The sequence below is a fragment of the Podarcis erhardii genome, assembly GCF_964252035.2.
Source record: "Podarcis erhardii genome assembly, chromosome: 6".
Lineage (NCBI taxonomy): Eukaryota > Metazoa > Chordata > Lepidosauria > Squamata > Lacertidae > Podarcis > Podarcis erhardii.
The window spans coordinates 32,877,294-32,891,378 of record NC_138510.1 but is presented as its reverse complement, the minus strand read 5'-3'; the positions used below and the strand labels follow the sequence as shown (position 1 = coordinate 32,891,378).

Here is a 14,085-nt window from a genome sequence, read left to right as displayed (position 1 = left end):
ACGCCAGTGCAAGTAGATAAATAGGTACCGCTGCAGCAGAAAGGTAAACGGCGTTTCCGTGCGCCAGAAGCGGTTTAGTCATGCTGGCCACATGACCTGGAAAGCTGTCTGTGGACAAACGCCAGCTCCCTCAGCCTGAAAGTGAGATGAGCGCCACAAGCCCATAGTCACCTTTGACGGGACTTAACCATCCAGGGGTCCTTTACCTCTTTACCTCTTTACCTCTTTACCTGAGCTCCTCTCTCAGAACAGAACTGTGGCAGCTGCAATGTGATTGGTTGAAAGCATCTGAATTAATTCTGTTTGGTCCAAGGACACCAATCAGAGTAATTTTTCTGCCCGAATTGAGAGAAAAGATGGCAGCCCCTCTCCATTGCATGTACCTAAGCCAACCGGACTGGTAGCTGAATCTTACTTCAGCCCTGGTGACAGGTGATGGGCGAGCATCTTCCACCACACCTGAGGGCAGCAAGCTAGTTTAGTGCACTATCCCAGGCAACCAATACACAGATCTGTTCTCCACTACCTCACTACTGCTAGCCCCTCCCCAGAATCTGCTGCCTGATTCAACTGACTCACTTAGCCTAATGATAGGACTGGTCTCATGAACAGAGTTAACGTTTCTTATGCTCTGCTACCCTTGGAAAAGGACCCCCTTTGTATGGGCAGTACAGCTGAAGTTTTCAGTTTGAAGAATTGGCCTGAATTCCCTTTCTGGGGAGACAATAACAGCCACCCACAGTGTGAAAGGAAGAATGGTCCCCTCATAGGACGCTTCTTGTGCTGACTGGGCTGGTAGCCAAAGAAGCAACGGAACATACAGCAAGGTCACTTTCCCCGTTGATTCTCAGAAGAAACAATCAGAAGGGAGACATTTTCTCTAGAGCCCATCAGCAGAAGCCGGGTAATTATTTTCTGTCAACATTGTACTCTCCCTGACGAAATGACTTGCTCTCAGACTATGTAAATAGATAACAGGTGGCAGGTTGGGAATGCTTTGGGGTCACTCAAAGTCCTTGAAACTATAATTTATCAACTGACATCCATTAAGTTCACATCCAAAAAGTGCATGCATGGTCTCACCCTGGCACCCGCTCTATGGAACATTAAGGAATGTTATATGTGATGGAAAGTGATTATACTCAGTCATAGTTATTCTACGATGCCCAAAGAGAAAGTAGGGAAAGTGGTCCCTGTTAAAGAACGGACCCGGCTATGCCCTAATACTTACCTTACAATAAGTATTTAAGGTGCTTATTATTAAGTGCTAAAACTGTAGACAGTAAAGCCAAAGTGAAACAATGGTTGAAGTGCTTCACTCCGTCTCCCAGTGAATCAGCAGAAGTGCTTAGCTTTGCCTGGGTTGTTCCTATACATTCTGCACTATACATTTTATTGTATTATACTGGGCACTGCTATATTTGAGAGCCAGTGTAATGTAATGGTTACAATGCTGCCGCAAGACCTGGAAGAAGACTGTACCAATTCCCGCCCAGTTATAAAGCTTACTGGATGACCTTGGGCCAGTCACTATCTTTCAGCCTAACCTACCTCACAAAGTTAATCACAGAATCATAGAGTTGGAAGGGTTATCCAGCCCAACACTCTGCAGTGCAGGAATCTTTTATCAAGATAAAATAGGGAGAGGGAAAACTGTGTATGCCACCTTGAACTCTCTGAAGTGGACTATAAATGTCAAAATAAATTAAAGTCTCATTGTGCACTGTTAATTATACACTCTACAGCAGTCTCTGTACTTTTCCTAATAATCCCCAGCTTTTTTTATTGGCTCCAATATGTCGCGTCAGTATTTCTGGGGATATTCACAGCAACTCCTAAGTAAATTGTGTGATTATAACTGCAGTTATATTAGCAGTTCAACATTATTTTGCATTTAGTAGTGACTCATCTGCCACTTGCTTGTTTCTGGTCAATTATTTCTGTTACTTTTCGTAGGAAGGTTTATACTCTTGGATTTAGCCTCGCAAACTCAAGAGGTGCTCAAACGCCAGCACCTATTTATTCTTAGTCAGGGCTTTTTCCCCCCAGCCAGAACTGATTAAAGTACCGTATTTTTCGTTCCATAGGGCACTCCGTCCCATAGGACGCACCTACTTTTTGGGGGGGGGGGAATAAAGGAAAGATGTGTCGCTGCGCACCGAAGCCTCTCACTCTCCAGGCTTCAGCGAAAGCCTGCATTCGCCCCATAGGACGCACACACATTTCCCCTTCATTTTTGGAGGGGGAAAAGTGCGTCCTATAGGGCGAAAAATACGGTAGGTTTGGTGCTCTTGTGCAACAAACCAGCATCCTCCCCATTCCCTGCAAAAGATATGGAAATGCACTAGAAAGTATGGGTATCATGACATTCTATAAACTTCCCACAAAGAAACCAGAACGAATACTTAATTCAGCTAACTTCAATGTCATCTAACCTGTCTCCCTGCAGCCTTTGTGCAAACAGATAAGGATGAACATCCAGTAAGCAGGCATGATCTGAAAGTTAACTTAGTGAATTGATTTGTTGCAGATTTTTTCCCTACCACTAGGTGTCAGGATAACAACAAAGAAACTTCATATCAGCCAATATCCATATACCTCAACAGGCACCCTCGGCCCTCCTGGCAGGAACAGCACAAAGGGATTCCTTGCTGTGTTAGACCATCCTGAAGCAAAACACTGCCTTTGGAAGAGCTTCATACCTGAGGTGGTGCCTGTGTACTTTTCTTATCTGTTGATGTAAGGAAAGCAGTGCTGATGAAGCTGGTTGTGGAGGCCCTCTTGCCAGAGGTTGTACAACACAGGTGAGGAACCTCAAGTCTGACAGCTGATTGCCCTTGAGACTCTTCCTAGAGACTATTCTCCCTCTCCCCAGGCCCCACTCTAACTGCTCCTGCTCCACATCCTTGAGTGCTTTTGCTTGGCTATAAATGCCCTTAAAGTCTGATGGTGCCTCTTATGTGCCTGGGTGGAGGTGTGTGTTTGTGTATTGAACCCTCAAAGCTTCTGTGTAGTTGAAATGTAGCGTGCAAAAGGTAAGAGTTTAATTCCCCAGACCCTGTCTCACCTTGATGAGGAATCTGTTAGCTGCCCTTCTTCCTCCTACCAGAGAGCCAGTATGGTGTAGTGGTTAAGAGCGGTAGACTCGTAATCTGGTGAACCGGGTTTGTGTCTCCGCTCCTCCACATGCAGCTGCTGGGTGACCTTGGCCAGTCACACTTCTCTGAAGTCTCTCAGCCCCACTCACCTCACAGAGTGTTTGTTGTGGGGCAGGAAGGGAAAGGAGAATGTTAGCCGCTTTGAGACTCCTTCGGGTAGTGATAAAGCGGGATATCAAATCCAAACTCTTCTTCTACCTAAAGCCACCATGAGTAGCATTTCTCTACCCCACATGGAATACAATTCAAAAGAAGATTTCTGTAGCAACGGCAACATCACTCTGACATTTTCCAAAGGGAAACTGGTGTGCTTATGTAATGGAAACAAGGGGTTAGTAAACAATTATTATTAGACCATTTCCCTCTTGAGATGTCATAACAGTTGTTTGCTTGTATTATTATTACACAGTATCTCACCCCTCCCCAAAATGCAGATTTTTCCAGCTGAAATATACTAGTAGCTATTCAGTTTCTCAGGGCCAAACTAGGCATGATACTAATTGCTTCCTTGTTTTTTGTTATGTAAATTGCAGGCAAAAGGAAACCTGAGCAGCCTCAGGTTCACGGAGAATGAGGAGTTTGTCTGATTTTTTCCCCGTGTGACATTTTATTCCAAAATATTAGAGACTGGGTACTTGTTTTTCCTATGTAGTGCAGTCCTGATCTATTGCATATTTTCTGCCCCTGAAAAACACTTCTTGAGAAGCTGGTTCCATTCTGAAAATAAGAGCTGATTGCAAATCGATTCAGCATTACTCCACATGTGAAGGGACATGTTTATTTATTTAATTTCATAAAATTTACATACCGCTTGATTGTAGAAATAAACCTCAAACGCAGTTTACAAAATAGAAGTTCACATGCACCAAGATCACAACTGCCACTTCCTTCTTCACTCACCTGGGGCATTTGCAGGAGGAAAAGACATGGATATCCTAATCGGGAAGGATTTTGAAATACATATCAAGTAGCCGTATACATCCTTTTGGATAGCAGGATCCAGAATCAATACAGATTGAAATCAGCATGCTAGGGATGAGAACAAACTATTCCATATTGAGAAAAACTAAATTTTAATGCCGCAAATGGATAGGTGTGTATGCAGCCTCTCTCCCTGGTATGATCCCAACAAAAACCACTTCAGCAAAGCCTCTATTTACACACCACCCCTGTCCTGAGACTGTTTAGGCTTCCCCTAAGCTGCAATTTACGAAACAAGAAATGTGCATGTTAACTGCACCTGCACAATTAACTTAATGGCTACGGTGGCCTTAGAATGCCTTCAGTTGACAGGTAAGCTTGACACATATACACAATTACACAGAAGCAACTAAAACAAAAGCTGTAGTTTCTCATTAGGCATTGTTGGAGAGCTTGTTATGAATGACAGGCTGTGTCTGTCCCAGTGATGACAAATCCTAGTATCCCTCAATACGTTGCCGCATTCTCAATGACTTTGTGAAATTCTCATTCACGTGTAGCTATTTCCACGTTGGAAGGATGATTACAATAAATCATCTCTGTTCCCAGTGGAATATAAGGGGGCTGTGTCGGCCATTACTTAGGTTTGCCAGGAGATAATTAAGGCTGGAAGCTTTCTTGCCCAATCAGTTTGGAAGTCTTGTTTAATAAGTTCTGATAATCCCTAAGTATTTGTTGGCATTTGAAGCAGTAATTTACTATGTGCCTCGCCACATGGAGTACTTTCCAAAAGGCCATGCTAAGTTTACTCTGGAGTTTGCAGTATCGGGTATCTTGGTGGGGGTGTACTCTCTCCTTTCGTGCTCTCACTTTGCAGACCTTGACGGATTTGTGCATTTCACTGGTAGGTTCAAAAACCACACAGCATCCTACAAACTCACACATGTCAGACAAAATTAGCCCTACTGGAGAGGATACAGTGAGAGAGACCCTTCAGTGCGGGGATAAGACATGTGTACCTTGCAAGTTCCTTGAGCTCCCTACCCACAGAGCAGATGAGGATGGGGTAGCGGTAACACCAGAGATGATTATTATTAAAACTACCAAGTCATAAGGGTAATAGCCACCAATTTATACGGCTTTAAACCAGTATTAGACAAATTCAGGGAGGACAAGACTATTCAGACTGGCTATTCAGACTGGCTATTCAGACTGGCTATATGCCATCTCCAGTATCAGAAGCTTTTGAGTACTATTGCTTGTAGCTTCCCATAAGAATCTGGTCGGCCACCGTAGGAACACAATGGTGGGGCATGATGCATTCTGTGGAGGCTGGATCTGCAGCCCTGCGGATCCTGCCACCTGAGGTGGCTGCCTCAGCTTGCCTCATGGGTGGGCCAGCCCTGGTCTCCAAACATAGGATGCTAAGAACCCTTATATCCCCGCTTGATCATTAAGGTCATCTACAGGAGTGTCGGTTATTCTACAAGTTGGTGAGGCTCATTTGACAACAAGAAACATCAGCTCAGTCCTGTGGAGTGCTTTGTCAATGAGAGATTCAGCGGACACGTTCTGTGCCAACTTTTAAATAGCTGCTGGAAACTTTTTTATTCCACCAGGCCTATGCAGGCAATTAAGAATACATCCTTCCACAATGGTTACTTGACGTCCGGTTAGAACTGCTTTATATGTTTTTAGATGACAGCGTCGTATACATTTGGTGAAATGCTAAAACCTTTTGTTGTTAAAATGTTAAGTTGTGGGCGAACATATCAGACGACACAGTGATTCTTCAAACAGTTCTTCTTTATTCTGAGGCCAGAATTGAACTGAGCTGAAGGGCTCAGTCAGCCTGCTTATATAGAGCTCCAGTACCTTGTTACTGTAACAACTTTCTAAAACTATCCAATCACTGAACGTCACTTTCAATCCTTCATTTGCATACAAACTATCCAATCACTGAACGTCACTTTCGATCCTTCATCTGCATAACTATCTACAGTATCCCCCTGCTGGCCCAGGGTGAGAAGTTCAGTACATAACATAAAAGGCTTTCTCAAAACAAGTTCACTTGTGAGCAATATTGAATGTTTCCTTCTTTTTATTAGAACTATATTACTCATTTTTGTTTGTGATTTCAGCATTTATACATCTTTCTAATGAGTTAATAAATTATTATAATCAATAATAACAAAATAAATACTAATGACAGTTTCCAATAAACTCAGTTTTGTGCTTTCATGTTTTATGAGTCTGTGAGGTATTCCACATATATCAGCAACTGGAAAGTCTGGGACAGGTAGAGATTCACTGCCTATACCAAGGAGAAATAACAAACTGAGCTGCTAATATGCAGGCAAATAATGAACAGCATGAAAATATTAACTGGAAAGCTTAGCCTTAAATTTCCCCATGAAACACACACTGTCTGTCTGGGAAGTCAAGTTCCCTTTTGCAAGATCCTTCGGGGCCTCACAAGCTGTGAAAATTTAAAGTAAACCTCACACAGCAAGGCACTTCCACTCCCAGCCAGATACTTAAAAGGGTTTATGGACTAACCTCCCAAGCTATATAGCACCCCATTTCCCTTGGGATCCCAAAGATTTACAGGCTGGGTGATAACTTGAATCCTGTGCATTCCAGCAGTTCTCACCCCAGAGGATCCCAAAGGGCTTTATAGGCCATGAAGTGAAACTCATCCCTCACATTCCTGCCAAGATTCTCCTTGGCAGAGTCCAAGAGCATTTATAGACTGTGAGATCTGCACCCCCTAGCAACCTTTCTTCCTCCTTAGCTGGGCTGTCGATGAGTAAAAGGAACTGCATCCTTCAATATCTCCTGCCCATCTGTTAGGGGTTAAGCTGGAGGTTTCCACTCTAATGCTGGTGCAAGGATTTGGGAGCCTAAGGTGGAAATTCCAATGGCACCCATCACCGTCACCAATAAACATGAGGAGCATATAGTGCTCTTGCATGAGAGCACTGTGATCTGTGGGAGGTTGGGTTTCACTTGGAGGGTCAGTTGTTCAAGGTCGTTCAAGGTCTATCTCCCCAAATGGAGGGGGAAAACACCTTGCTTTTCAATGCAAAGAAAGCTGCCACAGTGGATATATTACTTTAATATTAGACCTGGATAGAGAAGAGTTCTGGATCTGCAAGACCAGGAGGAAAAATGCAAAGATCATTACAGAACTTGGTTTTTTGAAACATGGGTGATCCTTCACATCTGGTTGATATGTCTTGTGAACCCCACATCATCCCAGTGGTTTATAATATAGAAGAAGTAGAGAGGGCCTTCCTGGTGGCGGTACTATGGTGATGAAATGCTCCCCTCGGAGACCCTTGCCTAGAATTTCCTACAGCAAGTGAAGAATCCTCTCTTCTCTCGGGCTTTTCTTAGGGGACCATTTTATCTTTCCCTAGTTGGTTCCTAACTTGGTTTTATGCTGTTGTGTGGTTTTATTCTGCTTGTAAAATTAATTTTGTCCTAATGTTGCTTTTATATACAGTATTTGATTCTATTTTAGCACTGTTGATTCTGTTTTTATTTTCTTTAAATTGTGAAGTTGTCAGAGAACAGTTGTGTTATACAAAATAAATAAATAGTTCCATTCAGAAGATTTCTCTACAACTTAGACCTGTTCTGAAATCTATGTGTACCTCTCCTATCCTCCTCAGCAAATGTGTCAAGACTAAGTGTTGGTTCTCGAAGTTTCTTGAAATTCCCTGCCTAGTCCGTTATGTTGAAAATTCCCATCCAAGAAAAAGTCACTGATTTTGTTTTTGCTTCAGCATTGTTTTGCATACATGACAGGGATTGAGATCTCAATTTAGAAATGCTCCCCTCCCCTTTAGGTCTGTCAGCAAGTGATTCTTCTAGATAACTCCAATATGTACACACTGAGAGTTGCCTAAATGAAGAACAAAATGGAGAGGATGCACGCTTGAAGAAATTATGTATTTTGGAAACATTGTAAGATGTATTTCTTTGTGCTGGCTTTTTGAAGGTCATGTATAAGTGAATAGGTTTTTTCTTTTAAAATGTATTTTAGTGCTTGACTTTTCTTCTGTTTTTCACGTTACATGAACTAAAGGTTGTACACATAAGATCAATTCTGTCTTATATGTCATGCCAAGAAATAGGAAGAACATCGGTCTGTGCCTTTTTATATAAATGCAAGCCTTAGTCATACTATCAATTCTGATCCAGCAATGTCAGCTTCATGTTTGAGAGTTTTTTTAATGTTTTAGGGCTTAGTGATTCACACAGAAGCATGCTTGGATGTTTTCAGAATGCAGCCCAGATGGCATCATAGTTCAAGAATGCACACCACTATTTAGTTTTCCCTTTGTCATGTTAAGTACTCCTTATGTGACCTAGCTAAGCCTGGCAGGGCAGCTTACTCTATAGCATTAACCCCTTCATGCATTAATTAACTCAAGCATACTGGTTATATGAAGCTGGTTATCCCGCAATATATGGATATGATGGGTCCATACAAAGGCAGCCATTTCCCTTACAAATGAATGCTCTGCTGACACAGTGATTGTTCACTTCTACTGTCACTACTGAAAGTGGGACACTTTCTCATTAACAACATGGAGATATCTAAAGATGGAAAGATGAAATTCAGGATTAGTTAACCTATAAGCACAATGGAAATATCTGAAATCCCAGAATGGAGCAACTTCCTCCTAAAGTGAACACACAAAAGCCTCAGGAGCTGTAGTCACAGAAACAGTTCCCAAGCCATTCTGTCTCACTCACCCACACTCCATACGTGCACACAACACCTGTCCCAGCCTTCCTCTTCAGCAAAAAGACAAGAGTAATGCAGAAGTGGAGGGACGCTGGTGGTGCTGTGGGTTAAACCACAGAGCCTAGGGCTTGCTGATCAGAAGGTTGGTGGTTCGAATCCCCGTAACGGGGTGAGCTCCTGTTGCTCGGTCCCTGCTCCTGCCAACCTAGGAGTTCAAAAGCACGTCAAAGTGCAAGTAGATAAATAGGCAGGAAGGTAAATGGCATTTCCATGTGCTGCTCTGGTTTCACCAGAAGCGGCTTAGTTATGCTGGCCACATGACCCAGAAGCTGTATGCCGATTCCCTCGGCCTAAAGCGAGATGAGCTCCGCAACCCCAGAGTTGTCCGCAACTGGACCTAATGGTCAGGGGTCCCTTTACCTTTTACCTAATGTGGACCTCCAGAAGTTGTTCAACTCCCATGAGTCCCAGTCAGCATGGCTGATGGCCAGGGATGATGGGAACTGTAGTCCAACAACATCTGGAGGGTCACAGATTTGCCCGCCCTGCTCCGATGGGTACTGTTAAAGCAATTCCCTGCTTTAACAACTGCAGAGCCTTCCTCTCCCACATGCTTTAAAAGGAGTGTCTGGTCTCAGCAGAGCAAGAATATGCTCTTTCAATACCCATTAGAGTTGTGTTTCACCAATGAGTTTGGCAAGTGACCAGAGCTGTGGTCTCTCTCTCTACCTTATAAAAAGACTATTTTTGAATACACTGCCTCTCACATGTTAGTACTGATACCTGGGTGTCTTGTTGAGTGTCCTCAGATGTCAGCAAGTATCATTTTCGTTCACCTACACCCCGAAACAGAGATCAGAAACAAGCCAAGGATTTGCATTTACTTCTTTATATAAACAGAAAGTGATGCCTTCAGTCCGTCAATCAACTTAATAGTACATCTGACACAGGGCATAGGAATACAAATTTGACCTGTTACTCAGGTTGTATGTCTGGATGTGAATCCAAAAAAACAAAATTTGGTTGCTTGGCAGCACTTCCATGCGTCAGACCCTTATTACAGTTCCCAGCTGCTGTCTCGGATTGTGCGGTTCATAGGAGTGAGGCAGCCTCTGCAACAGAGAAGCAAGGATGGATGGTTGCTATCAGCACCCAATACATGGAAATCTCCAAAGATGACTTCCAAGCTAAGAAAACACTTAGGTGCCATTTTCAAAGCATGTATAGTAGAAACAGGATCCCAAGAGACATTTCACTTACCCATTCCCTAAGAAGAAAAACATATTTGAATGTAGCACATCCAACTCTTCCCTAGAACATGATTCTATGCATTACCTTACTCAGAATATACTTGCATGTACAGGGAAAGGAATCAGCCCTAATTCTTAGGTGTAGCTCATAAGAGTTCAGCATATTTTTCTATTACAGTAGGCACATTTTGAATTTTCAATACACAGACATGTGAAATTTCAAACCCACTCAAAGCAACTGAGGTGGTCAAGGAAAAGACCGGACAGGACAGTGGCAGGCAGAAGATAGATCAGGGTTTGCTAATTTCTAGACGACTTGTAGTAGATCATCAAGGATTTGGGGGACACACATACCGATTGTTGTTTTTTTTAAAAGCCACAGCAAAAGGCATTTTTTTTCTAAATTAGGCCTTTCTAATGAAGAAAGTGTGAGGAAAAAAAAGCCAGAGTAGTTTTATGTATGGAATTACTGTGTGCTCTATTCTGGTATTGAACGCAAATTCCTGGGCTGAACATATGCTCAGAGGCATCCTGCTTCTTTAATTTCATGGGCATTACCCAAACCACGATTGTGATCCTGGCTGCAGTTGGTGGACTTTGGGAATATAATGTTTGTTTGTTTTTAAAAGCAAAGTAAATATTGGAAACCTGTTGTCTGCTTACCTATCGTGTAGAACACGTAATACTTGCATCTTTCTTCACTATCTCTGGGTATTTAAGGTGATAGCTCCTATAACTGCTATATTTGAATTTCAGGGAAGGAATCAGTCAGATAAACTTTAACAGCAGCATGTGCTGAATAAAGTGGTTTCTACCTACAAAAGAATATGCTCTGCTATAACTAAGGGAGGAAATCCAAGGTGAGGGATTGTTTAGGGTTTTTTGTTGGGTGGGGTTTTTGCTGTTTCTGATATTTTGTATCTTTATTTTAGATATTATGATTTATATGGAAATTGTTCAATTTGGTTGTGTACTTTTCGTTATGTTTGTAATTACGTAAGTTTTTCATGTTGTAAGCCACCTTGAGCATGTTTTTTTTTAACTATGGAAAGGTGGCATACAAATAAAATGAAGAAGTCTTTATTGACTGCTCAGTTATGTTTATGACTATATAATGGAACTTGGTTTCTGAGTTTTGCAAACTTATTTCCATGGGAATACTTTCTAGTTAAACTGTCCCTGTATTTCGAGGCAGGTGTTGGCACAGGCGAAAAATTAATGTTCCTGACTGCGAAATGCTCTCATCCCCAGGCAAATACTTTTTATTCCCCTGGGCATTTGAACAGCACTCTTAGTTGGGCCTTTGGTTGCTACTGTGGGAGCCAGTGTGGTGTAGTGGTTAAGAGCGGTGGACTTGTAATCTGGTGAACCGGGTTCGCTTCCCCGCTCCTCCACATGCAGCTGCTGGGTGACCTTGGGCCAGTCACACTTCTGTGAAGTCTCTCAGCCCCACTCACCTCACAGAGTGTTTGCTGTGGGGGAGGAAGGGAAAGGAGAATGTTAGCCGCTTTGAGACTCCTTAAAGGGAGTGAAAGGCGGGATATCAAATCCAAACACTACTGGTGTGCATTCTGTGTGGAAGTGGGGGGTATGGATATTTTGTACTTTTAGATTACTTTTACTTTGGATGAACTCTTTTAGTATTTGACATTTGCTTTGTTATATTGAATTTACTGAGTATTTTATTTTTTTATAATTCAGGACCCTGAAGTAATATAAAAATGTAATAAACTTTATTATTATGAATTGCTGGCATTTCATTTCATTTCATGTTACATTATTCTTTAGTTGCCTTTTGTAATAGGTACAATGTTGTGTGCAACAGTGCATAAACTCACCTTGGTCTATTATTCTAAAAAACTCAATAAAATTATTTTTAAAATAATAATAAACTAAACTGTTATTGGGAGAGCCAGTTACATGAACACTGGTCAATGTAATTATTTTTGTCTCAAGGAATACCTTCATTTCCACAATCCAGTAAAATTTATAAATATAATCCCATTGAACTCAATGAAAATAAATTGGCTTAAGATGTTACCCTCTCAGCTGAACTACAGCATGAATTATGTTCTTAATAAAATGAATAATAATAAACAACCATCCCCCAAACACACTAATGCTAAGAACAGACCAGAATGTGCTGTCTTACTGCAATGACAATTTCCTGAATGATGGGCCCTGTCACACTGCCCAGCCTCACACCTGCCATCATTGTTCACGAGTGAGGTAAGTATGCAATTGTGTGCCATACATATAATGAGAAGCTTCTCTGTTTATTGGTCCACCTGCTGGGTATCTGAGAGAATGTGACTAAGCCTGCTCTGAATGTCATGATGACAGCAAGTCTGGAAATGCTAATTCTCCAAGCCTAGAGACATATGAAACAGCATTGGCTTTTGCCTTTAAGGTGGCCTTCCCCTCGGTAGCATTTGCAGGCAGCATTTGTGAACTTTCCTCCTGATCTTTTCAGATTGTGTATAGTTCTTTTTGTCATTAATGGGAGAACAAGATGGCAAGGGTTCAATGGTCAAGGGGGAGGCCTGAAGCAAAAAATGCCCTTTGATTCTTTGCAGCTGACATGGCTTGTGGAAATCGGATAACTAAAAAGAGGGCGGTCTGATAAGAGTATGGGTGACTTTTCACATTTGCACACTGAATATTAAGGTTTGTGTCCGGTCATACTCAAGAGCAGACCCACTGAAATAAGTTTACTTAAGTTCTGTCCTTTTTTTCCTGGTGGTACTCGCCAAATCTTGGCTACTAAAGTGTGTGAAGAGGGTGTGCCTTTTCTCCTGTGCCCATGGCAGCGGGCCCCTTGGCCTCTTCCTTGCCCTGTGGTGGCATAGCTTCAGGAAGCTGCCAGGCTGCCACTGTGCCTGCCGACGCCACTCAGCCAGGTGAGAGAGATCAGCAGGCAGCAGATGGGCCAGGTCCGTGGCAGCCGGGCAGCAACAAGAGGACTCTGGCTTCCTTGAAGTCATCATGGATGGCACAGAGGTGGAAGGTCATGTTTTCCAGCAGTGGCCAGCCCAGTTTTGGGCACTCAGAGGGTGCTCACTCCACACTGAGCCCAGCTGGAAGCACGGCTCACCCAGCATCAGCTGCAGCCAGTTGGCAAAGAAGGGTACCGTACTTCACTGGGAGTACTAGACCATTTTTCTAGCATAAAGGCACTGCTGAAGTTGGTTATGAGTTCAGTATGTCTATCTTGGGTATGACTTAGATGAATTCATAGAATCATGGAGTCAAAGAATTGTACAGTTGGAAGGGATCCTGAGTATCATCTACTTCTAGTTCAACCCCCTGCAATACAGGAATATGCACTTATCCTACAGGAATTAAACCTGCAACCTTGGCATTATCAGCAACATGCTCTAACCAACTGAGCTATCTAGCTCCATCCCAAATTTCTTGAAAGCTGAGCTGTGTTACCTTTTATTTTCTCTGAAGTGAAGCACAGTAGCATGTTCTCACATCCTCTGAAATGTATCTTAATAGTTGGGGTTTCATAGTTTGACCTATGATATGATGATGCCTGGCTGCCATGTTCTGACACCATTATCACAATTCTTTTGCCTTATTTTTGTTCTGCTCAGGGCAAAGAGATGTGCTACATGTCTCACAGGGCTCTCATGTTTATCCATGGTGAGCTATTTGAGCCGATGCCTGAAGATATTTAATATCTGCCTCCCCAGGACATACCAAAATTACCACCTTGACCATCTAAACTACTATCTGCATACATTAAGCAAATAAATTCATGTTAAATTTAACCACAGACAATTGCCAAGCACTGAGGCAGAACTGAAATGCATTTAAGAAAAAAACTTAGCAACATGAAGATTTATTCTTTCAGAAAATCCAGCCTTGAACCCTTTGACCTTTAAAATCTCTATCAACTGCTTTCTCAAGCTACAGAAAGTTGCTGGCTGCTTCTTAACTCAGTCACTGGAGATGAACGTATATCAAACCAAACACCTGTTAGGGTGTTAGA

At 42.4% G+C, this 14,085-nt stretch overlaps 2 long non-coding RNA genes across 2 annotated transcripts; both read left to right on the top strand.

The window, feature by feature from the left end:
• The first annotated feature begins 2,171 nt into the window (after positions 1 to 2,171).
• On the top strand, positions 2,172 to 9,010 carry LOC309344557. Its single transcript, XR_014157765.1, has 3 exons — positions 2,172 to 2,804; positions 3,692 to 5,830; positions 6,130 to 9,010. It is a non-coding gene; the product is annotated as an uncharacterized lncRNA (long non-coding RNA).
• Positions 9,011 to 10,834: 1,824 nt separating this feature from the next.
• On the top strand, positions 10,835 to 11,831 carry LOC309344556. Its single transcript, XR_014157764.1, has 2 exons — positions 10,835 to 11,423; positions 11,671 to 11,831. It is a non-coding gene; the product is annotated as an uncharacterized lncRNA (long non-coding RNA).
• Positions 11,832 to 14,085: the final 2,254 nt, after the last annotated feature.